Source organism: Anguilla anguilla, chromosome 2, assembly GCF_013347855.1.
Source record: "Anguilla anguilla isolate fAngAng1 chromosome 2, fAngAng1.pri, whole genome shotgun sequence".
Classification (NCBI taxonomy): Eukaryota; Metazoa; Chordata; class Actinopteri; order Anguilliformes; family Anguillidae; genus Anguilla; species Anguilla anguilla.
Window position 1 is genome coordinate 16,371,102 of NC_049202.1, and position 25,547 is coordinate 16,396,648.

The 25,547-nt window shown below is 39.1% G+C and overlaps 1 pseudogene; it reads left to right on the forward strand.

Moving 5' to 3' along the window:
- Positions 1-72: 72 nt before the first annotated feature.
- On the forward strand, positions 73-22,645 carry LOC118216363 (annotated as a pseudogene).
- Positions 22,646-25,547: the final 2,902 nt, after the last annotated feature.

The window sequence follows — 25,547 nt, forward strand, 5'->3', positions numbered from 1 at the left end:
CCGATCAAACGTGAATTACACGGGCTCATTTCCATACATCATGTCATACTCATGCAAATCAGGAGTGCGCACATGCCAAGAGGACAGCGGGATCGATTTCGGGATCGGCCTGTCATGCGCCGCAGAATGCTAATGCCAGGGGAGAGAGAGGCGGTGGACATGTCCGTCGATGACGGGCGGGTTGTTGATAGCGCCCTTGGCCACGCGCCGTGTGTGTCCAATCGGGCCGGACCTACCTGGAGCTCAGAGCATCGAACAGCGCTGCCGTCTGCCAGTGATGGGTTAGGTTAGGTTTGCTTCTGCCGAAACTTCCCTTTCATGGGGTTATCGGGAGCATCACCTAGTTTAGTACACTTGGAATACGGGGAGTTGAGGACACTGTGAGACTCATCTGTTGGTCATTGATCGCCCTGGTGACTCATGCTGTAGCCTGTGTGAAGATCACAAAGGTAAAGGAGCTGCTTTGTCAAATATAAGTAACAAAAAGGTAACTAAAATGTATATATTTTCTCACTGATTATTATTATTATTATTATTATTATTATTATTATTATTATTATATGCATTTATTTATTTATTATTTATTTATTTATTACTCATTGATTTATTGGAAAATGTAGGGCAAGAAATGTGCAGTTTTGAACAAAGCAAAAAAGCATAGAGCGCAATTGTGCATTTCCAAAAATTTCGTTTAGTCCCATCAGTTTCATACCGCAGATCCAAGTGTGGGTGAGGCCGAGGGGGGATGAAAACATTTGTTATCATTTGCTGAATTCACCCTGTAAAGCTCTCATGGTTGTACTGTTGTTGCCACTTCCCAGCAAAGAAGCCGCATTAGAAGTTCCATCTGTGTGGGTGGATGGCACATGAATTGAAAGGATTTCATTCTGTACGCGAAACTGCTCTTGATAGGATGGCAGAAATCTGTATTCCCTTCACGCATACATTTAATGACTCTATTGTGATTCACTGTATGAAATATGAAACATTTGGAAATATTTGACTATGTGAGTAAAATATGGAATAGAAAATGTTAAAGTATGTTCCCTGTGGTCATACATCCATTTTTGTTTATTCAAGTCAGAGTTCATAAAATTAAAATACATACAAAGGGTGTCAAAGATAAATGTAAAAAATATAAACTTATACAAATAACTGGCAGTGAAGAACTGCTAACAATTTAAATTGGTTAAGCGCTGGTTTTATAGGCAATACTGACTTTGACAATGGCCTATCATTGCAAACAACTGGCCAGAATTTATTTTGACTCATTATCAAGATCAAAACATAGCCGACAAATCCCCTACTGTCAGTTTCACCATTTAGAGTGGGTGCGACTTAGGACCAGCTTCAACGAAAGGTTTCCATGGCGACCACCGACCCTGCACAGCGCGTGTGCGTGCGTGTGTGGTATGTGTGTGGTGTGTGTGTGTCATTGTGCTCTGTTCTCCTTGTAGATGGATGAGATTAAGGTAAAAGACAGAGCAGTCTACATGATGGAAAAGGAGCTGGGCGTCCAAGCTGGGCAGACTCAGAAGCTCCAGCTCCAGAAAGAGGCTCTAGATGAGCAGCTTGTCCAGTTCAGGGAGGCTGAGCGACATCTGGCCAGCCCCAAAACGCGAGGCTCCTTATGCGAGTGGTGCAGGAGACGTCTCTGATCATTCAGGAAGCCCTGTAAGCAATTTTTTTTTTTCCCCTGATCTATCTTTCACACAGAGCTCATAGCTGCTGCTGCTGCTTGATCAGTACTGTAGTCTACTGGGCCATACCCAGCTTCCATCTGTGATTTAAGACAAGCCAAGCTAAAATGGCATTCCAGCTTTTTTCTTTCTTTCATTCTTTGTGATTATATCTGGTATTATTCATTTTGGTATGCCACTTGAGTGACTTTGCTTGGTCTTATTTAGTTTTGCAATCTAGAATAATAAATGTACTCCATACATGAGGTTAAAAATGTACTTTCTTTGGTATTCAGAAGGAAACCATTTTCTACCTGTATGACATAACTGATCTTTCCTAGAACTGTTTTTAATTATTATCTGGTTACTGGCTTGTAAGACCAGATAATTGATGCAAAGATCTGATTTGTCCCTCACTTGAACTCAGTCACTGGTTTGGTGGTGTTTACTGCAAATGTATTTTTGACAAATACAAACTTCCACTGCTTGTCTAAGCCAGCGCAACCCACTATGGTCCCTAATGTTTCCCCTATAGGGTGGAAAATAATACCAGATAAAACTTGTTATAAAGCTTAAAATGCATTAAGATCACATACACCATTTTGTCACTTCTTCTTGGCCATTTAAATGAAAAATAAATAAATAAATCAAAGTAAAGCATCCTCTTTATCATATTAAAATAAAATTAAAATTCTTCACTCCTGGCGAGAAGAATTTCACATGATTTACTGCTGTTCTGATTAAAATAATAATAATAATGTGGCCTGAAGAAAGTGACATCTTTCTTGTTATTGCATTGCTTTAACAGTGAGACGATAGCTTGAGGTCACTTAATGATCAAACTACATGAACAAATTGTTGTTTCTAAGGACAACTAACACTTACATAACTCTTCAGTAAAAGCTGTCGGCTGCCGCTGTTGCATTTCTGTTTTTTTTTTCTTTGAGTAAAATGTGCCTTAATGCTTTTTTGCTTACTCATTTTTTTACTCATTTTTTAGAGTTTACGTTAATGTTTAAGTATGTGGCTCATTGGAAATAATTTCAAAAGAGTTACACATTGTAACTGAATTAATTTGATTCTGAAAAAAATTTAGGATATCATGACGGTTGTTAAAAACGTCTCCTGCACCCATTGAATAAGGAATTCTCACTGTGTCTTTGTATTTTTATTTTTATTTTCTTCTCTTATGTTACGTGCTCTTTAATTTTATGATTTTTGTGTGACCCATGACTTCATTTTCATGATACAGGGAAGTGTATGTTGTCTATATTCCAAATAAGGGTTAGTTCACTTCCTGAATATTTATGACAATACTTTTTTGATTGGTCCAGACAGTTTTTGTGTGCAATGAAGGCCATTTTAGATATTTAGAAAAGTTTCTAATGACCTGACCACTTTACAATGGCAGATATGGGAGCATTTGGGGGGTTTGGTTACTAAAGCAAGAAAATAAAAGCCACTTTTACAGCAACATTATGTTTCCAGTGGTGGGATTAATTTTATGGCATGTATTCACTATAATAAACATAGATATCAATTTTTAAAATGTGTCATAACTTCTTTCCTTGAGTGCAGTAGTTTCAGGTTACATGTGCCATGGGAATAATTTCAATCAAAAATAATATTAAACATATTACTTTTTAAAGAATAATCAGGTAATAAACTTTCATACACCCCATGGAGGCATAATAGCACCATACTAGCTGCAATAGAGTTACTTGAAGTGTCTTTTCCTGCTTTAGACCATGATCTGGGTGGACTGAAAACATACAATAAAACTAAAAAAAGAACAGAAAGTGAACTAACTATTCACATAAATAGCACATTTTGGATTTGATAAATTAAATGAGATTTTTTGGGAATACTGAATTCAATGTTTCTCAGTGTTATCCTGTCAATTCATGAGACACCACCTCACTCCCCTGTTACATGTGTCTTTGTGCTTAAATTATATACAAATGTATAAAACCGCAAAATCAACATGCACGGTCACGCACACACACACACACACACACAGACACACTTCCAGGCATGAACACAAAGGCCACTATATTAAGCACTCTCAAATTTAAATACATGTATTAGTCTGACAGTTGTGCTAGTATGTGTGTAAAAAAAAGAAAAAGAAAAAAAGAAAGTTAAATTGCGCTGATAACATTTGGTGTTGATAAATTGAATGCATTGAAAAACACTACAGATAAGTAGTTATTTCATTTAAATGGCGAGTTGGGGCTGTGTTATGTTATGAATTCCCTGAGTGTCGTTCAGTTCATTTCCATTCACTTTCAGAGTAAATAAATCACATTGTGATGATCATTTGCATCAATTTGAGATCAGCTCCTGTGGTGTTCTAAAGTCGACAGTCTTTGTGGAACTCTTTGTCACGGTCTGAGTCAGGGTCTTCCCGGGACTTGGTGATGACGTGTGGGGTTGGAGTTCAGTTATTTGCAGTTGGTCTTGGTTTCAGGAACAGCAGCTGGATGAAAAAGATGCGAGACGCTTCCAACTTAAGATCGCCGAATTGAGCGCAATCATCCGCAAGCTGGAGGACCGCAATGCTCTGCTTTCGGAAGAACGCAACGAGCTGGTGAGTCAGAAAGCTAACTTCTATGGTAGGGTCTGTGGCCTGAATTTAATCAACATTGCACTTCATTTATATTAATTATGTAACTGGTATTGAATTATGCACTATAATTCCTCTCTGACCTTGGCTAACCCATGCATAAAAATTGCTTTCTCGCTGTGATAGAATACATTGTATTCCATAAATCCTTTCATTTCTTTTGGGGATTGGGTGACTAGATGTCCCGTTTTTCCTGGGACGTCCCCATATGTCACCCCCATATCACGCGCCTGACTTTTGAGAAAATCTTAATTTATTCCTTATTTCTGTCATATCATATTTCAGGCTGTAATTGCCATTATTGTAGGTTTTCTTGGCATTATGTGCACAGTTCCTCCAGGGAGATTGGTCACCCTAGTTGGAGAGCTACTGAAAACATGTTAAAGTGTGCTATTGTGAAATAATGTTGCAAATCAGCTGTCCTGCAGATCACTGTGAAAGCAACATTCGGTGAAAGCCAAGACGCCATCCATCCCAACATGTGCTGAGTGCTCACATTTCTCACTACAATGAAGCAATAAGAGAGTTATGCTGACTTTCAGAGGCACAAGATACAGCATTCCGTTTTTTTACATATTCCTGTCAACCTAAGCACAATATGACATTAGTGGGGTGGAAACTATCCCAGAAACAGTCACAATTTCTCTGTCAACATTGATTGATTTATCATATTTCCCTGCAGATCACAAGTGATGAAATGAAATGATGAATTGTAAACCTGTACAGTTCTGTGCTGCATATACCTTGAGCAGCCAAATTAATAGCCATTGTTGTATGACCTAATAGATCCATTGCTTTTTGGAATTTCAGTTGAATATAAGGACAAATGTAGTCTTGAAGCCAAAATGTAAAGGACCTAATTTTATTTTATTAATTTTTTTATGAAGAGGATATTTGGGGAGATTATTATTATTATTATTATTATTATTATTATTATTTAATAGACACCTTTTATCAATTAATTATACATTTATACAGACGGATGATTGCTAAAGTAGTTAATGTTGAATGCTGTGTTCAAGGATGTACAACTTACAATTTGTGTATAATTACAATGTACAGATTAGGTCATTTAACAGACAATGCCAAAACCAAAGTGATTTACAGTGGGTGTGTTAAACATGGGCATCAAACTAACCCTAGAGCTAGACATCAGTAATGATACCATCAAACCAGTAGTATCTTACAGATGTACATAATATTTGATTGCAGGCCAGGTCCCATTCATTATGCCACACAAATTTGTTTAAATTTGGCTGCAAGTTCTTGGTAATTTCAGGAACTGGTGCCTCAGGAAACAGATGGCTCTGAAAATTGTACCTTCTTTGCTTTTGAAACTGTGGCCATGTGCTTGCTGGCTCACTGCCGAAAAGCAGTCACGGTGAGTGGTTTCATCTCCACAAAAGATGGCGGGGATTTTCTACAGAAGATGATGGTGATAGTGAGCCCTTATCTTGGCTCCCCCAGTCAGATGAGTGACAAGTCAATCTCAGAGAGTGCAGCAAGTGACATGAGTGTGGTGTAGGATCCACAGAGATTACAACAGGTGGTTTTGGGTCGGTGATAGTATCTATTGTTATGACCTGTCTTTCTGAGCCCTGTGCATGTGTGTGTGTGTGTGCGTGCGTGCGTGCGTGCATGTGTGCGTGTGTGTGTGTGTGTGTGTGTGTATCTGCAGCTCAAGCGTCTTCGAGAAGCTGAGAGTCAGTACAAGCCTCTCATGGACAAGAACAAAAGACTGAGTCGTAAGAACGAGGAGCTGCTTCATGCCTACAAACGTATGGATAACAAGCTGAGGTTCCTCACCCAAGAGAACATTGAAATGGTACACTGTTCACCAGCTGCCATATACTGTCGTAACACACTGATTTATAGTAAGGGGGGTGGGGGTATGTCGGCAGATTCTGGTTAAAATTTGATGCCATGTCAAACTGTCTGGCCCAGAATGAATGGTTTTTCAAAAAAAAGAACAAAAAAAAATAATACAATATCTCATATTTTGACCTATTCCTCATTAACATACTGTATCATAGTGTGGGATCGGCATAGTCAAACATGTAATGATTTCATTCGAAGACAGAACTAAGCTTTCTTTATAGGTTAGGTTAGTCCTGCACATAGGACTCTGTGTGGGTTATCAAGGTCTTCAGTGACACAAATGTTAGAACTGTTCCCAGTACCTGTCAGGTTTGCAGATGAAGTGCTTTATCCATGTGTCACTGCCTTGGCTTGCTAATGCCTCAGTCGTCTCCTTCCGGCTCTCTGTACCTGAGCGACGTCGAATAAAATTAATTCCGTTCACAATCACAGGGACACGTTTCAAAACTGCCAAGTAAGCGGCATGGCAGGTATTGAATCATAGGCTACACTCACTGATTTACTTCAGTATTCCCAGATATGTTCCCGGAATGTCACTCGTCATTCCGAAGTGCGGTTGACCTTTTAACTGCCTCCGCAGAGAGAAAAAGTAGGAACCATACGGCGCCCAAGCTCTCTGAACGACCTGGACCAAACCCAGGAGGAGAGGGAGATCGAGTTCCTCAGACTGCAGGTGCTGGAGCAGCAGAACATTATTGATGAGCTGTCGAAGGTACCGTGCATCCAATGAGACAGCCCCCCTGTGCCTGTTCTTCCCACCGCATTCCTCATTAGCCAGTGCATCACCCTCACCTTCTGACCTCAAGGCCTGGAAAAAGAACTGTCATAATGAAACATTCAGGAATCCAGGGAGGGAAAAAAACTATGTTAGGTTCAGATCTCATGGATTTATCCTGCTGTTTTAGTAGAAATTACAGAGAGCTACTTTCTTTGTGCAGTCACATAATTTGATATGTTTGGACTAAAACAGTGGAAACTCCCAAAACAATGGTGGGAGTTGAAGTGATGGGGCCGGCCTATATTTAAAATCAAGAATTAAAAATTGGGGAGAATTGTGGGGAATAAGTATATTTAGAATTTAAAAAATAGCTTTCTGAATGTTATTTGTGATCATGCTATTCAAGATTCAAGACATATGTTTCTATTAAGGAAATTACAGTTTTGCCTTTATCAAAAATGTGCCTTCATCCAGTGACTCAGTTGGAAAAAATGCACAAAATATTCTACATGTAGTGGCCTTCAATGTTGTTTTCTTTGCAATGATTCTACATTTCATTTTCTGCCTCAAAGGAATTGCACTTGAGTACAAAATACACAAGATTTAAATGTGCTCTTTATGTATATAAAATGACACAAGATATGCTGCGATATAAATACAAAATTAATGAAAAGGATATTTTATCTGAATAATTTCATCTTTTGTTTTTTAGGCACTGGAGACAGCTGGATATGTGAAAACTGTTATTGTAAGTAAATGTTGAAAATTAATGTTCCAATTTCACAACTAATTTTAAAGAAATTAAAGCAGAAACATTGAATTGAACATTTTGCATTGGTACTTCACAGTTTCACAAGTAAGTTGAGAGCAGGGGAATAAGTGTCCATTTTTAAACCTGATAATTAAATCAGTAAACCTGAGTGCATCTCCTAAACCCTATTAGCATTCAAATTTTAATTTATACATTTTCAATGCCATTGAGTGTGAAGTAGTTAGCATATATTTACTGTAGTTTGATATGGTCATAACTTTCCCTGTGTCGTTGGGAATTTACCAGAACAAAAAGCTAATTTTATCCTTACAGCGGAATGTTTGATGGAATGGGTTTCTTACGCTAGTTATGCTATCAAAAAGGCCTTGTTACAGTGCTCCACATTCAACTGAGTCAATTGTAAACCTTGCCTTAAAAAGTACTGCCATGGCTGCTTTAAGGTGGGATATGTAAATGTAAACAAATACTACTATGCCACCAATATATAACGTTGTATACGTAATGTTGACAAAGATTCTATAGCCTCACCAGTTGGTTAGCTCTATATTCTAAACATTGAAAGTTTTCTCTCTATAACTGAAGCTGGAATTTTGATGAATCTCATGAATATTCATTAAGAGGCATGGTCAAGGACAATACAAGTACCGAAGGCATTTTTCTGTCCTTTGGCATGCCTCTTCCTGAGTGTGCAAAAACAGCAATAGAGCACCAGAAACTCTGGTTTTCAAGTCCAATGACCTACAGTAAAATGAAGTAGAGAGGAATGCATAGTTAACTATCTGGTCTCTGGAGAGAATCTATGTTGTCGACGAGCAGCATGGCTCTAATGTGGGCGTGGTTCTGTTTCAGGAACGGGACATGCTTCTGCGCTACAGGCGACAGAGGAAGAGGATGATCAAGCCCTGTAAGGTAATCATGAGAGCAATATGGCTCCCAAACCCAAATGCGCATTGAGGAAAGCCTTTCCTCATAACCTTCATTATCACACTGCATCTCCTTCCCTGTTTGTCCACAAGCACTGGATGATTATTACTTTTTTACTTAACATGGTGGGTTAGTTGTGATCACGTTCTCATTTTCAATAGCAACGCAGTATATGATGATCTATTCACCCTGAGGGACAACATCCTAACAGCCTAACTGAATTTCACAACCACCTTGCAGTCATTAATACAGTATATGTATCAGAAAAAAACAGGCAAAACCAGGTTTTCAGTATTCGGAAAGTGCTAGCCTGTACACTTGCATCATCAAGGCAAGGAAACTGACCTCTTCCTGTTGCCCAGAAGCCGGTCGTGGAGACATTCTTTGGGTACGATGAAGAAGCTTCTCTGGATTCCGATGGGTCCTCTATCTCCTACCACACAGACAGGACGCCCTGCACACCAGACGATGACCTGGAAGATGTAAGTACATACGTATCTCCCTTAGTATTAGAACGGCAATAAAGACTCCATTAAATCAGCTGCAAAGTAGTTATGGTACAGGTATTTGTAGATCCCTGAAGTGTTACTGCGCATGTTATTTGTATAAAATATAGATTGTGATTATTCCAAACAACTAACAGTAAAGTACATCGCTGTGTCTCTGTCTCTTTGTATGTTTGTGTCTGTGCATTTGTGTGTTTGTATGTCTGTCTCTGTGTCTGTACAAACTCGGCATATGTGTGTATGCGTCTGTGCGTGGCTGCATGCCTCTTTTTGTGTCTGTGCATCTGCATGTGAATAACGTGTGTTTGAGTATGTGTCTCTGTTTATGGGCCTGTGCATCTGTGCATCTCTGTGTATCTGACGCTGCAGGGGATGATCAAGGAGGAGACGGAGCTGAGGTTTCGCCAGCTGACCATGGAGTACCAGGCTCTCCAGCGGGCCTACGCACTCCTGCAGGAGCAAGTTGGAGGAACGTTTGATGCCGAGAGAGAAGTGAAGGTATGCTGACATGTGCTAACACCAAACTACAGGGGGAAAAAACAAACAAACAAAGAGAGAAACAGACGTCAACCTTAATTCTTCAGTAGATTATTTGTGACAGAGCGTAAATCAAATTTGACTGTGGTCCAACATCATTTACTGAACAGAACAGGCTGCTGCGGGTTCCTGAAGACAGGAAGTTGTGTTTTTACTGTGATCTGTGTCTCACAGAATCTCTGCAGAGCTGCAAATACAGGATGGAGCTACATTACAGATGATTCAATGACAGAGTGTAGAGAAAGGTTTCTCATGAAATGCATTGCAATTTAACATGTGTATCTTCAGTATATCCAGCAATCACTCACACTTTCAAACATTTACTGTATATAGAATCCTTCAGAAATGATAGATGCACTAAGTCTGTTGTTTTCTAACAATACAGCATGTTTTATTGTATTTGTTTTTCATTTTATCAGACTAGAGAACAACTGCAAGCAGAACTCATTCGTTACCAGACCAGAATAGCAGACCTTGAATGTGCATTGTGCCAGCAAGGCCAGGTAAAGCGTGCTTTGAAATATTCACACACTGTAAGAGAACTGACACACAATTATGCCACTAAGAAAATATCACCTGCTATGCTGTGGTCTCTTTCACGTGTCCTCATTTTTTAAGGTTCTTTTATTTTAACCTTGCCCAGCAAAAGATGGTTTGATTCCAGATAGTGTATCCTTAATACAAAACATTATTTGTCATTAGAAACCTTTGAGAAAGAAGGGTATTTGTTTGGACCCATTCTCTTAGTTAATGCATCTGTCTCCCTTGTGAACTCAGTACTGCTTTCAAATTTGGCCTGTTAGCTGCATCTCGCTAATGTGTTCATTTTGAATATGAATTGCGCCTATGGCAGCGTCCGTTGGACTGAAAAAGCTTTTAGGAGGTCACTTGTTGCGGCTGGCTTTTCGACTGCGCAATGAGCTGGCAATCACACTGGGGAACGTCCATCATTAGCATCGTGCTACAGTCCTGCCAGGGAAACAAATGTGCAACTCTTGTCAAAGTGCTGCATGGGCAGTGCAGTGTAGGTATCATAACCATTAGAATGCTATTGGTCTAAAGGGACTGCATTTGCATAGAATGCCCTGAGCACAGTTTTACACATGGCATGCAAGGGTCTTTGTGTGAGTAATTGGTGTACTCCTGGTAACTCAACAATGATTCCTATCCCCACGTTTATTGTTATTAAGATGGCTCCTCTGGCGCAAGTCAAATACGCCATTTTATGAAGATTTATCAGGAGATAAATATGCTGTAGGGAGCGCAACACTATACATGTCCCCCTTAGAAAGGCAATCCACCCACGTTATTCCAGATGAAAAAAAAGTGCGTGAATGGCTGTCAGGATTGACTGAATTGAAAATGAATTGTAGGCTGTCAGTTCTGACAGTAGAAGCAGGTTCATTGAACTGCCTCCACTGTTAATTCTGAGTGACAATGCCAGATGGACTGAGTGAAATAGCACTTCAACGATGGACTAGAGACGCTTCCCTCTTCTCTTCAGTAATCTTAAACCTCATGGTTTTGTGGAAGACATGCCCATAGACTTTAATTCCCAATGACAGGAAACAGTAGGGTACAGACCTTCTCCCAGCTTGTTTAGAGACAGGGATTAAACCATTGCGATGCCTGTGCAAAATGGCTAATGAAAATAACCTTCCACGTGATGTGGCACTGTGAAATCAGGTGAAGTTTTAATTTAATATGAAACCTGTTTTGGCAGTGCTTCAGTGTAACCCTGTCATTGTGGGTGAGAAATTGTTAATTTAATGCTTATTAGTGCCCCTTTTTTATGCACTTGAAGGACGTGAAGTGGATTGAGGAGAAGCAAGCCTTGTATCGCAGGAACCAAGAACTCATAGATAAGGTCAGTCTGGCGTGAGGGTTGTCATGGCAGCAGCCTAAAAATGTATTCCTTCAAATATTCCAATTTCTGAGTTAAATGCTCGCGTTGAATATTTTCTCCCAGATCAAAGTTATGGAGACGGAAGAATCTCGCCTGAAGCACGACATTCAGGACGCCAAAGACCAAAATGAACTTTTAGAATTCCGTATTTTAGAACTTGAAGTAAGTAAAAGATCACAATTCATAATTTGGTTGTTCTGTCTGTTTGGTTGTTTTGGATTTAGCGGTTTTGCTTTTTCAACTGTTCTGAGCAGATCAGCCAATAATCAGGACATCTTTGTAAACATTATGCTGAGTCTTCATAATTGTGAGGTGAAATGCATTTCGAATGGATTGCTGACTTGAATTGATGGCAGTGTTCGGTCATGAGGTATTAGTTCATAAGAATCAGCTGCTGACAGCATGTGAGATTGTTTTTTTTAATAATGTGGTTAGTGAAGCCTCACTATCCCATGGCTAATTCCAATAGGCGTACGTCTCAGGGTGATGAATGTGGGAACGCGTGTCGTCTGTCTAACCCACACTGTGTAAAAGGAACCTTTATCTCTCCTACAGGAGCGGGAGAGGAGGTCCCCAGCCATCAACTTCCACCACATCCACTTCCCGGAGGGCACGAGTCCCCTGCAGGTGTACTGTGAGGCAGAAGGCCTCTCGGTGAGTCCACCTGCCTACCTCCCCAGAGTCTTTGGTGTGGAAGTTCCCCCTCTCTGCACAGGACAGGGAATGATCCTACCCACTTTGCTATCCTTCCAACAGGATATCGTCATCACCGAGCTCATGAAAAAGCTGGATATCCTAGGAGATAACGCCGTAAGTGTATGTTGCTTTTCCTATGTACATGTGCGTACATGTGTGCTTGCGACCGCTTCACTTAATTGTGTTGTTGGGGAATATAAATGTGACCATCCTGTCTGTGGATTTAGGGCCATATTTACTAAGCATACTGCAAATTACTGCCTGCTCTGCAGATTCTGCGTCGCCACGTTTTCAATTTAACAGGGTATTTACCAAGACTGGTTATGTAAAAGAGCACAGCTGTAGCCGGTTCATTTAAATGCACTGCTAGTATTTAAGATGTGTCTTTTGCATGTCAGGAAAGCAACATTGTTATACCACTCCATCTCTTGTGAAGTTGGATTTTGGACAGATTTCGGGATCCATGGATACAATGGACAGGCACTGTTGCCTTTAAATCTTCATCCGTCTCATTAGTAAAAACTTCAGAACACAGTTTTAATGTTTCAAGTTGTTTAACGCCGACCAATAACTAACCATCTCCAGAGTCACCGTCTCTAACAGGCAACTATTCCAAAAGATGAAAGAGTCATGTGGTTTAAAAATATTTTAAAAGTTTCTCTCCTTTCGCAGGAGGAGAGTTGCCATAAATGCAACACTTGATAAATGTAACACGGTCAATAACTTAATGTACAATGCAGCTGCCGTAGCCATTCCAGGTTTGTCCTCTACCACCTCCCAGAGGAATGGAGCAATGTGATACCCTTTGCTGGAAATATTTCCAAAAAAAAAACATTTTTTCTAGCGGGAATTAGATGCTAGGTGACCAAAAAAACATGGTGTCCCCATCTGTATAAATGTAACAGCTGTTACAGTTATGCCACCTCTGAGTTGCTATAACAAACTGTGTGTGTTTTTTAGTGTTATATGTTTGCAGAATGCCAACTAAATAGTATAATGAAGAGGACTTCAGATTTGGAGATTCGGGACACTAGATGGTGTTATAAACTTGTAGTGTTGTTTTGGGGAGACCTCAGTCATTTTAAAAGGCATTTAATTTATATTAAAGAAATTAATTTTACTCATCAGTATGTTTGGCTTTAAGTTAGTTCAGTGTTTAATGTTAATTGCATTCAGCAAATCTGTTTGCTAGGTTGACATAGCCTCATCTTCTGGATTAATGAAAATGAAACAGCTACCTGATCACAGGCATTAAGCACGTACCAGAATGGTCTGTATTGCCAGCTATTTGCATTGTAAAAGCTTACCTGGGTTTTAAGAAACAAATAATAGCAGCTTTCCTCATCTATCTGGACATTACCACAACTCACTTCACAGTAAGTTATGAATTTGCTTGTGTGTCAATGGTTATGCGAGTATTTTGTTCATGAATAAAGGCTCATGCTTTATAATCTGAGAATGTGGCTGGTCTCACGTTGCCACTGGATATGTGTTTCCTTGACTAACATTAGTATGTGTAGATAAGAACCTGCATACACATATTATAGGGAATTTTCAGTTACCATTACAATTATTCCACACCCCTGATACAATTATACCGACTAGGTGTTATGAACGTAACATCAGACTGCATTTACCTTGTTTTGAATTGTATCCGACTTCATTAAGTTATGGATGTAACTCAAACAGCTAATGACTACTGACATGTCAAAGCTGTTTGAAATAAAATATCATAATGTTAGGCTACATATTCTGAATAAATAAACAAAATCCAAAAAACTCTTTCCTGCTGAAGCTGTCTCCTCTTAAGAACGGCCATCCTGATCTTGTGCTTCAGAAGTTGACACACGCTCGTCCCAGACCTTAAAAAACAAACGCAATTACCTTTGTCACAGTGGCCTCCAGCCATGACAAAACAGCTGTAGCAGGTCATATGCATAAATTTCCTTTCTCTCCTCCCACATTTTTCCAGTCTAACATCATAGCAACCTCAAATACATATGCATTAACCCAAATTTTAGGGATGCCACATTTCTCCTGTTTCCACAGCACAAACCCCTGTTTGCGGCACCTTAGCGAATATGGAAAAATGTTGTCTCGTTAGCGTTACAAAGGCAGCAAAAATCCTTACGAAATATGGCCCATGGACTGTATCTTTCTTTCTACATGAGTATGTTTAATGTGTGTTGATGTATGCTCTATTATACTCTTAACACGCAGAATCTCACCAACGAAGAACAAGTGGTCGTCATTCATGCAAGGACTGTTTTGACCTTGGCAGAAAAGGTATTACTCTAGATTCAACTAGGATTTATTATATTTCAATTTTTTAAGTCCGTTATTTGGTTAATTATCTGTTTATTGTGAAGAATTGTTTCTCAATTGCTATTTATTATGAGAAAGGAAGCAGACAATGTTAATAGAAATGACTGAAACGTTTTCACAATGCCTTGTATCTGTTTGTATTGAATGATTCAGAGATGAACAACATGATACTTCTCGAAACAGATTTGATTATGTTCTATTGTGGTTTTTAACTAAGAAATAGTTTTCCTTTGTGCCACTTATGTACCCACCTGATTTTCATTTCCTGCTTTCAGTGGCTCGAGCAAATAGAGGTCACCAAATCAGCTTTACAGCAGAAAATGGTGGACATTGAGAATGAGAAGGTAAAATGACTTCCAGCAAATCTTTTGTTTCATGTCAAGTGCCTACTGCATGAAAGACTGTAACAATCATTTGCATGACTTTCGATCTAAAGGATCTCTTCAGTAAACAGAAAGGATATTTGGATGAAGAGCTGGACTATAGGAAGCAGTCAATGGATCAAGCACATAAGGTAAGTAGTTTAATTTTATGTATGTATGTACATACATAATTTTAGGCAATCAAACCAATCTATCCTCACAAACATAATAGGGAACACCACATGAGTAGTAGACTAAAAAATAATTCGTAGTTAAATAGTAGTTAAAAAGTGAGTGGGGAGAGCAATTATTCTAGGACAGGGGTTGCCAACCCCCTTAGTAAATAGTAGTTTTCATTCCAAACATATTCGCCATTCCTGATGTACAACCAGTTGTTGATTGTTTAATTATACACTTTTAATGTCTTGTGAGGAATGTTTTACCCTTTTGCTGTCAGAATATATCAGAAACGTTAGAATTAATGTTCCATATTCATCAAAACACATTTAAGCAAATCACTTCACAGGCAGTGAATGCTTTCATTTTCTGAAATGGCAAATAATTCCTTTTAAGGCATTTCATAATATTCACTTAACCTTGATTGATAGACCAATAGCTGTCTAAAGTGTTGTCAGCAAAGTCATAAATGTTGTTTGAACACTGGTTCATTGAAACTAAACCATGTGTGGAAAATTATGAGCTCAGATATATAGCAAATGGCAATTAACCAAACCTGCATTGTGTTAAAAGTCTATTTAAGCACAATATTGTGAGAGAATATTAGCAGATGTTTGCAATAACCTTCACTGATCATGAAATGACAGCCCCCATACACTTTGGCTCCAGGGCTGTGGTTGGATGTTAGGAAAAGTGTCCACCAATGCATGGCAGTGACAGTGCCACCCTGTGGCCGTTCTGTGTAACAACGTCCCTCCCGCCACTGACTGACACACAGAGGATCCTGGAGCTGGAAGCCATGCTGTTCGACGCCCTGCAGCAGGAGGCCGGGGCCAAGATGTCGGAGCTGCTGTCGGAGGAGGAGCGGGAGACGCTGCGGCAGGCCGTGGAGCAGTGGAAGAGGCAGGTGATGAGCGAGCTGCGGGAGAGGGACTCCCAGATCCTGCGGGAGAGGATGGAGCTCGTGCACCACGCCCAGCAGGTAGGAGGTCCTCACAGCAACATCACATTCCATCAGAACACACTTCCGGGTGGCCTGCGAAGCCAAGTGTGTACATGCACTGCAAATATTTTTTTTCTGGGATTCCCCTGGGTCAATTGCTGCATGTTTAGCTGGAGTTCATACCCCTAGACCACAGAACTGAATTACCACTCGAATAGTCAATCCTTATTTCACAGATTGGGACTAGCTGTTCCAGTTGCAATGTAGTTCTGTGCTCTGGTGATTCAAACCACCAGAGATTTAGGTTTAAACATATAGGTTTAAACTCCATCTGAGAATGCTGCAATTTACCCACAAACATTTTATATCGCTCTATTTAAGTCATATTTAAAGACCCTGTACAATCATGTTTTCTCACATTTAGTGCCACAAGATATATACTTACTTTTTCATAATTTGTACTTAGCAACTACATCTCAATCTACATATCAATAGCAACTACTTCTATAAAGGACAGTATGAGAATTTATAAAGAACTGTTGTTTCCAGGATTAGAAAATCTCAACTGAATAAACTGGCTCTATGTATTGCTCTTCTTTGGTTCTGTATGTTTATAACTATTAAAAATGACGATTTTGAATGCACAGTGAATCAGTTGGTTATAAATCAACAAAATCAACGAGAATGGGAAAAAAGCTGAGGACCCAGTATCCAATCCATTTCTCTCCCACAATAATCCTTACATGTATCATCATAGCTAAGGTTATGCACTGCAATGCTGCTTTTTGCCTTGCTCTCTCCTTCCTGAAATGACTCCTTTGGAAAAAAGGGGAAGGGATCCTCCCCGATGTCTCGAACGGACTCTGCGGCTCTACAGCGCTCTAATGAATCACGCAGAGGAGGCCTGCCCTGATCAATAGTGCATTAAAAGGGAAGGCGATGAAAGGTCACCCTGTTGCTCGGTTCCAGTTAAAAGTGAGCTCCGTGAGCCAGAGAAAGGGCCCTCTCTCCGAGATAAAGAGAACCGCCCTGCCATTTTGAGACGTTCCCTGGAGGGAAATACTCTGAGCTGTAAAGCCCAGAGTTTCTATGGCTCCGCTTTAACCACAGAGAAAAGGGCATTATCATGTCGAATGTGACACCTTAAAATCTCACAAAAGATTGTGTGATTCCATCTTAGCATTCTCGTCTTCTTTAACCGCTTACTTGAATATAAACTAGCCCCATGCTTTTTAGGACCCACAGACACACTCCAGATAGTGATTCCACACAATGTAGCGTAGGTTGCTATTTATAAGTTTGTAAACTGCTTATAATGTATTGATTTATGTAAATCCATTAGAAAATGTATATATATATTTTTTTCATATCCTCTAAAGACATTCACAATTAATTGTTGTCCCCTGTGCAGGTCACGGGTCTCTGGTAATAATCTCAGGAACAGTATACTCTATTGCATTCTGGTTGCACTACACGGGACATTCAATAAAAATAAAATATTTTTTTTTAATTATTCACTGTCTTCACTGTAACATTTTTGTCAACCAAGTCTTGCAGTATGTGAAAATATCATACTTTTATTTTTCTTTTGTTGTGGGTATCACAAGGGTATGAACACATCATACAATTATATGATAACTGAAGCATGGCTATTTCTGACTGGTTAGAAAACAGTTCTTAGATTTTATTATTAAAATCTGTAACATCAAAGGTGACATTGAAAACACTGACTGCTTTGACTGATTTCATGCAGATTTCATTACCAGTGAAAATGTAAATGTTTGGACCCCCTTCCAGCCCCCTTAACTGATCCAGCCTTTCAACAAGTCAACTGTTCTTTTGCATATAACCAGTGTGACTGTCTCCTCCTTAAGCCAGCATGCCTTTCTGCCTGTTTTAGAATTCCTCATGCCTGGTCATGTTTTGTGGATAAAAGCCAACATGCTTACAGAGGATTCCAGTATATTATCATAGACTCGGAACATGGCCATAAGCCTCTGACATGACTAACCAGCAGCAAGACTAAGCCACCCGCCAAAGAGGACTGGCCACGGTCTGCTTGCAGAAGATATGTCGTATCATGATCTGTTTGAGCTGTTTGAATCCTCAGACCTCAGTCACATGAAACAGGTTTGCTTGGTTTCCTGCTGATTTCCAAGAAATGAGAAAGCTATTCACCGTGGCAGTACATGTGTCAAAAATGCACCCCTCCCCACCATACACATACATATATTCAGATGCAGTCTATAGACAATTCATCAAGGTGGTCTGACTTTTGGTTAGGGTTTTTACCCTCTGGCACCATAGTTATAAGGCATCGGTGGCAAATATGCTGCCCAAAGCATTAAACTTCTGGTTCTTCTTATTGCACTGAAGATATTTTGTTATATTATATTCACTCAGCTGTGGTTCTTTTATAACAATGTCTATTTCCAGAATTACAGAAACAATGTCCAGATGTACTTCAGTTTCTCTGTGGAATTTTACCATTGACTAATGACTTTTCTCTTCAACTCTTTTTCAGAGAATAAAAGAGCTGGAGGAATGGATAGAAGCACAGAAACGACAGATAAAAGAATTAGAGGAAAAGGTAAAATAGTGTGGTATAGAAGTATGAAATATATAATTGAATGACTACCATATTGAGCAGATATCAGATGACTTAGCTTGGATCCATTTTATAATATTCATTCATATTAATTTTAAAGGGTGAAGTATTCATCTTAATCTCAGTCTCACAACAGTGTGAGATAATGAGTGCTTCCACAGAATATGAGGCTATGCATTAATGCAAGTTCATAACTGTACATGTTTTCAGCTTTTTTGAATGTGAGTATATTTCCTTCTTTTTTTAGAATAGCAATGTCCTGCTTTTAGTGTGGAGTAATTTATAGGCATGTCTCAGGATGCTATCTATAAAAGTGAGAAAGCAACATCATAAACTGCAAGATTTGATTTTGCCCAAAATGGCTACTGTATAGAAAACTTAACATCGTGTCCAATTATTACTGCTATATGTTCACTGTTTTGGAAACAAATTATTCCACAGCTGATCCAGACATACGCTGACTACAAAATTCTGTCAAACTCTGCTATAAATGAGTTATTTTTATACAGATAATGTCTGATAATGACAGTATACAGTTTTAGTATTTACAGTTTATTTCTATGGCATGTACTATATATTTCTGTCTTACATTCTGTTTTGGTTCCTTGGACTTTGTGGAAATGACCCTCTCTTCTCTGTTCTTTCTTTTCCTTTTCACCTCCATCTCCAGTTTTTATTTTTATTTTTGTTTTTTTCTTTAGCCTTCATTCTGTGGTCATAGTCCCTCTGGCACCATAGAGCAGGTGTGTATACTCGGCAATATAAATTTTTTGTGTGGTGCTAAATGCCAAAGCAATGCCAAAGCATCTAGCCTAGTCCCAGCATTAATCAATCAGCTTCAGAGTGTAAATAATATGGCTCATTATTGTTGATTATTTGGCTTCTTGTTTATGATTATTCTCTGTTTTAATCTATTCTCCAGGTCTGCGGGCAATTTTATATATTTTATAAAAGAAGACAGGAATCATCCAAGATATCTCCTGGTATCCAGACCACGCTTGTGAAGATGTGTATTTTTTTGTGTGTGGAAAAGCCGGGAGACAGTGTGACGAATAGGAATCTCCAGTACTGTGGATATAAAACACCCTTGCCGAATAATAACACTGTTTTGCGAAATAAGCTTATGAAAGGTTACGTCCCCGCTTGGGAAGTTTCGAACTGGGAAGTACTGAATTCTTGCGCACGGAATTTAAGGACTCTTAAATTGCAGATTTCTTTTGTTTGTTTATTTGTTGTTTTCCCTGCTGAGCAGGCGATGCACCTGGCTGCTTCCCTGTGGAAGCATGAAGATCGAGAGACGCACTGTATCCTGCCGACACCCCCTGGTTTACACGCGTGTTCTCTGCCTCACACTTATGGGGAGGGGAAGGGGCGGGGTCGGGACATCTGAGGTCACAGAGCAACATGCTGGGGTCCTCAAGTCTTAAGTGTTTGAAAAGAAATATAAGCTAAACGATGGAATTATGTTTTTTTCCCTCAGTGTATATGATGAGATTTTAATATATTGCTCAGAAGATGGAGGTGCAATGGGTCCCATTTTTGAGTGGATGGAGTCTCAAGCAAAGCTTTTTAAAAGAAATTCTATTCGACCAGATATATTTACCTCAATCACATGGTGCTTGCTAGACATTGATGAAAGCACTGTGGGCAGGACCCTTGAATTGTTCTCAAACCTACATGATGATGACATTGGGGAAAAACACAATGTGTCTCCTCTGCAAGTAGACCAGAAAAAAAGTATTTCAACCTGCAGTGTCATTTAAAGAGGGTGCGCAGAAGAATTGAAGATAGTAGGCGAGAGACACTAAGGCATGTTTGAATTCTTGAATGAATGAGATGTTATTTCCTGGTGTTAAAACCAAATAAACAAGAACCCAATCTCAACAAATTGAGAAAATGTTTAAAAAAAAAAAAAAAAAAAGAAAGTCTCAAAGTCAACATTGAGCTCTCAGTATGCAGTAGAAGTGATCATATTGGCCACATAACAACACAGTCCACAGGTGAGAAAATAACAACATGCTAAATATCACACAGCCTCTTTTCATTGACAGTGTATCATATAACTTATACCTTCAATACAATGCTTGGTGTACAGTGACTGTAAACGTTGGAATACAAATATAATACATTTTTAACCAACTACAACAATCATAAAACTACTATTAGTGCCAAATAATTTTGACAGCCTGAATGTGTATTAATTCATGCTAACAAATTGAAAACTTACTTTTGCCTTAACTTGCAATCAATTGGGAAAAAGTCAGTGTTACATATGTTTTAGGCTGCCTACTTTCAGTTCTCCCATTCTAGCAGTTAACCTCGCACATGTTCATTTTTTTAAATTGTTCGTTGTCACCAATCTATTGTACTTAACATATTAAAACTGGCAAGCCTACCAGCGCTATAATTACCGCACTTAAACTGGTATTCATTGAAAGGCTTCAAAGCAATGCACCCAAACATTCTGAAGACATTCAACTGTTCCATAGTGGAGAGGCTTTGGTTTTCAGCTGTGGTGATGTGTTTGATTATAAAATGAAATGTATGTTCCCCCAGCAGAATGGCCTTCCGTTTCACTTCAATCATTTTCAATTTGAACTCCACGATGGGACTGGCTAAGAGGCAAACTGTGGTGCCATCACTTGAACTTGGGGAGACTAGCTAATACATGCCAGATTATTATTATTTTTTTTTCTTTCTGGAAATCCCCCTCCTTGAAGTAAATTGTTTTAAAAGGCTGACTATAAAGTTAAGCTAAAAAGTAGAAACATGTATATAGCCACAAGCTGAATATATTTTACAGTGGAATTATGTCATGTTTCTGTTCTAATAACAAATTGGCTCATATATTTGAGATTTAGGCTTGTTCATTTTTATTTTTTTTATTTTAGTGCAGAATGGAATTACAAGCTGTGTCTCTTAAGTTTTAGCTTCTTTTCCGTGTACACAAGGAGCGATGCAGCGCATCATGTGGTGCCTTTTCATGCCTGCCAGTGGCTATTTCACATCCTACAGGCCGCACATTACTAGGAGAGTAGGAGCTGACAGAAGCCTTTATGGCCATGAGCCTGTGGGATCTGCTATGTTATTGGAAGACAGTGATGTAATAAACTGAGGCTCTTTGGTTAGCTTACACCCTGCCAAACCATGGTATGAAGACCGTTGTGTCCTGCTACAGCAGACTCTCAGCCAGAGTCGGCAAACAGCACAGCCAAGGCTTGAACCTGGCCACGGGGCACAGACTGTGGTTGTGATCGGATTACATATATCACGTATGATTCACAATTACATTTAGATTTGGTTATGCTTAAACCCTGAAACTTGGTGCCTTTGCTAGTCACATGATGTCATCACATTTGTCCTCTTAACCTCTCCAGTACATTAGAAGATTCTAGAGATTCCATTGTTTTCCAGGCCCCAAGGTCCACAACAGACCATTCTGAAAACACTTGGTTTCCGGATCTGATGCGGTATCTGTCTGTCCACACTCTGTGTCTGCTCTGAGACTGCATTCTTTGAATTCTCTGCTGTGGCTGTAAAGGTGCTACTCATTGTCTTGTGGGAAGTGGACAGAGGGCACTCTCTTTATTAAAAATAAGAGGAATCTATGCATGAGAAAGGGTGTGGTCCCTTGCTTTGCAATCAAGAAAGGGAACATTTTTTTAATCAAAACTTAGCAACCAACATACTTTTTTGCAACCTGTGCCAGTGCCGCCCCCGATAGCAATAGTGTGCTGTTGAGGGAAGGGTACTGACATGGGCGGAGAACCTGGCCTGCTTAAATTCAGAAACTGCCACCTTTATTTTGGCCACTTCATTGTCCTCCATACAGACAATTAGTTACACCAAGCCCTTACTGTAAAATGAGGAAAACGTTCTCAGTCGCTCTTTCTTGTTAAATAAATTCTTCCTTTGTATAATTACAGAACCCAAATAAATGCCTGTTGAGAATTAAAAGATTACCTAAATATACAGTGCATAAAAAATACTTAACAATCGTTCATCTTTGTGGAGGAGGTAAGGTAAAGTAATGCAAATTAATTAAGATGTATAATGTAACTGATAACAGTTGTAAATTAACGTTAAAGTATGAAGTGAAAAGTTACACAAGTATGTTCTACTTTCATTAGCCTTTTTATTATTTTATTAAATGCATTATTTTATTTTAACATTTTAAATACAGAATATATCCAGGACGCAGCTGAGCCCTTCCCTTCTGTCTCTGATCTTTCTGAACCAAGGAAAACAATCCTAGCATATGGCCGCGAGGAAATCGACACTTTTGAGCAATGTACATGGACAGACAGCTAGCGAGTCTGAAAAAAAATTCGACATTACTTTTGTTAGACGTCTAGTTGGATCACAGAAAAGCACCAGTTGTAGCACAACAGGCGGTGTCCGCCTGAACAACGTCGCGAGAGGACAAAACAATGTTCGTCTTCTTTCACATGATTCCACATCGACGTAAATGGTTACGTTACCTACCGTTAATCATAGAATGTGCGTTGCATTGATCTAATTTCAAAACCCAAACATTCCTCTGTCATAAACTATGCGCACATTACGAACTGTAACATTTACTAAACTCTAAACTAAAATATTCTGACGTTTAAGGACGAATATCAATTAAAATCGAAATGGTATCTAATTTGAGACAAGCGACAGGAAGGGTGTTGGCTGTCTTAAATAAAGCCCTCTCATTCGTGTCCGCAAGAGGGCGGACTACACTGCAAAATAGGTTTATCAATGGAATACATAATTATTCTCAGAACAAATACAAATGCCAATAAAATACAAATAAAGCCATAAACCTAAACCAGCGTAGATCCCCTTTATTTTAGAATCCTTACCAACTAATAATTAATACAAATATCCAGTTCAAGTAATGTATGTCTTATGAGAAACTGTTATAATAATAAGAAAGTGTAAAGGGAAATTCATTATAAACATTTGTTAGTCAACTATTCATTTTAAGATAACTTTATTTTTTTAACTTTAATTTATAAAATGTTATATAATACATAATGTTCACTGTGCATATTCAAAATGTTATTTTTAGACTCGACATCCAATTAATTTAAATGTGTTAAATGCTTTTGGAGCTATGTTTTTATATCACCTTGATGAGCCACATTTCTGACAGGATTACTGAGGAAGTCCCTGTAACCAGTGTCCAGACATCCCAGGAAAAGCTTACTTTCACAGGTGAGCATTGGAACATCTGTAATACAAGAGCCATGGACCGCCATTTTCCTAGCTTCATTCATGTTTTACTTCAATGTCTTGGGCTTCATTTGCAACTGCAGTGTGTCTTGCCTTTAACTTTGCATGCCTTTAGAACAGCCATTTTGTATTTGACTTCATCGATTCTGGTCATAAATGATTATTTGCAATGCTTTGCGATCAAAAATCATTTATTTATTATTGTTTAACACTGCTACTTGTGCAACTTTTGCACGTTTTGCTGTGGTTTAATAAATGGCAAAAAGGCTTCACAATGCATTAACAATCCCTGATCATTCAATGACTGTGGTAATGTTACAGCGTACCTGTTGTTTATCTACATGCAAAGGGCCTAATGTGCAGCTGCCCAATCACATCTGCTGTGTTCCACTTGTGAGCCTTCAGTTTATGGGCAGACAGAATTGATTGATCTTGTCTGTCACAGATTCTCATTGCCCGTGAAGACAAAGCCCATAGCAGCACCTTATCTGTCATGAACCATTCACCAGCACCACATGCTTTTCTGGTTTGTGATAAACGTCACATGAATATCCGGATTCAGACAACAGTGATCTTGACCTACAAGTAAAAATTCAAATGTCTGTCTGGTAGTTCAGTGTGTGAAGGAAGTGGCTGAACTGTGTGATGGGGGAAAAAAAACACACATTTATTTGCATGAATGGAAAGTGCATAGGAACTGGACAGTGTTTATTAAAGGCTATGCTAAGAAATTAAATATCTATTCTGACATGTATGCTTTGTGGTTTTGCTCTGCAATTGCATAAAAAAATGCTGCTCAGTGTTGGGTGGTTATGAATGATAAGTGCATTTATATTGACTGAAGGCCTTTTTGTGTTTAATTTGAGCTTGTGATATATAGTTGGACATTTTAAATGTTATATCTTTCCAGTTTCCTATTAAGAGTTCATTTTCCATGCACACTTGTACTGTACTGTATAACAGACAGTGTGTCTTGTGAAATGTAGGACTTTTCTAAAGGGTACTGCACTTTCACACAGAATGACTCGCAGCCACAAATAGCTCCCTCGTAGTCAGTGAGGGAGAATATCACAGCATTAAGATCTAAGTGGTAGCTTGCAGAGTGTAATGCCCTTGCCCTCCTGAGGTAGCTTTATAGACTGTGATAATTACAGCCTTCAGGTATGTTTTGTGGAAGAGAGCAGAGATAAACATTGCCTTGTTTAAACTGTCCACAACCACCCACCCCCCTCACAGAAATGTATACAGCTGTAGCTGGAAATTCATCTGAAGTCTAATTCAGATGATTCATCATTAAACAGAATTCTGCAAATGAGGCATGCTACACTATATAAGTGAGATGTTCCAGCCATGTCTGACCTGCTTGCCTAATTAAATAACAGCATTTCCATTTCGTCCGAACACATTCTTTTACCGCTGCCATGTCCAAAGGGCATATCACATTTCTTTAAAAAAGGCTTTATTTTCCTGGTACAAACCAGTTTCTTTAAATGGTGCAATATCAGGCTTGTGTGGACAAATTTCAAGTCCCAAGATCCTTTGTTTGTTACTTCGCCTACAGCAGTTTTACTAACAGCCCACACGAGGCCATTAATGTTGGGGCATGAAGCACTGCTGTGATTTTATTACAGTGCTGTGGCTGACTGTACCCTATGCAAGCTCTTGGG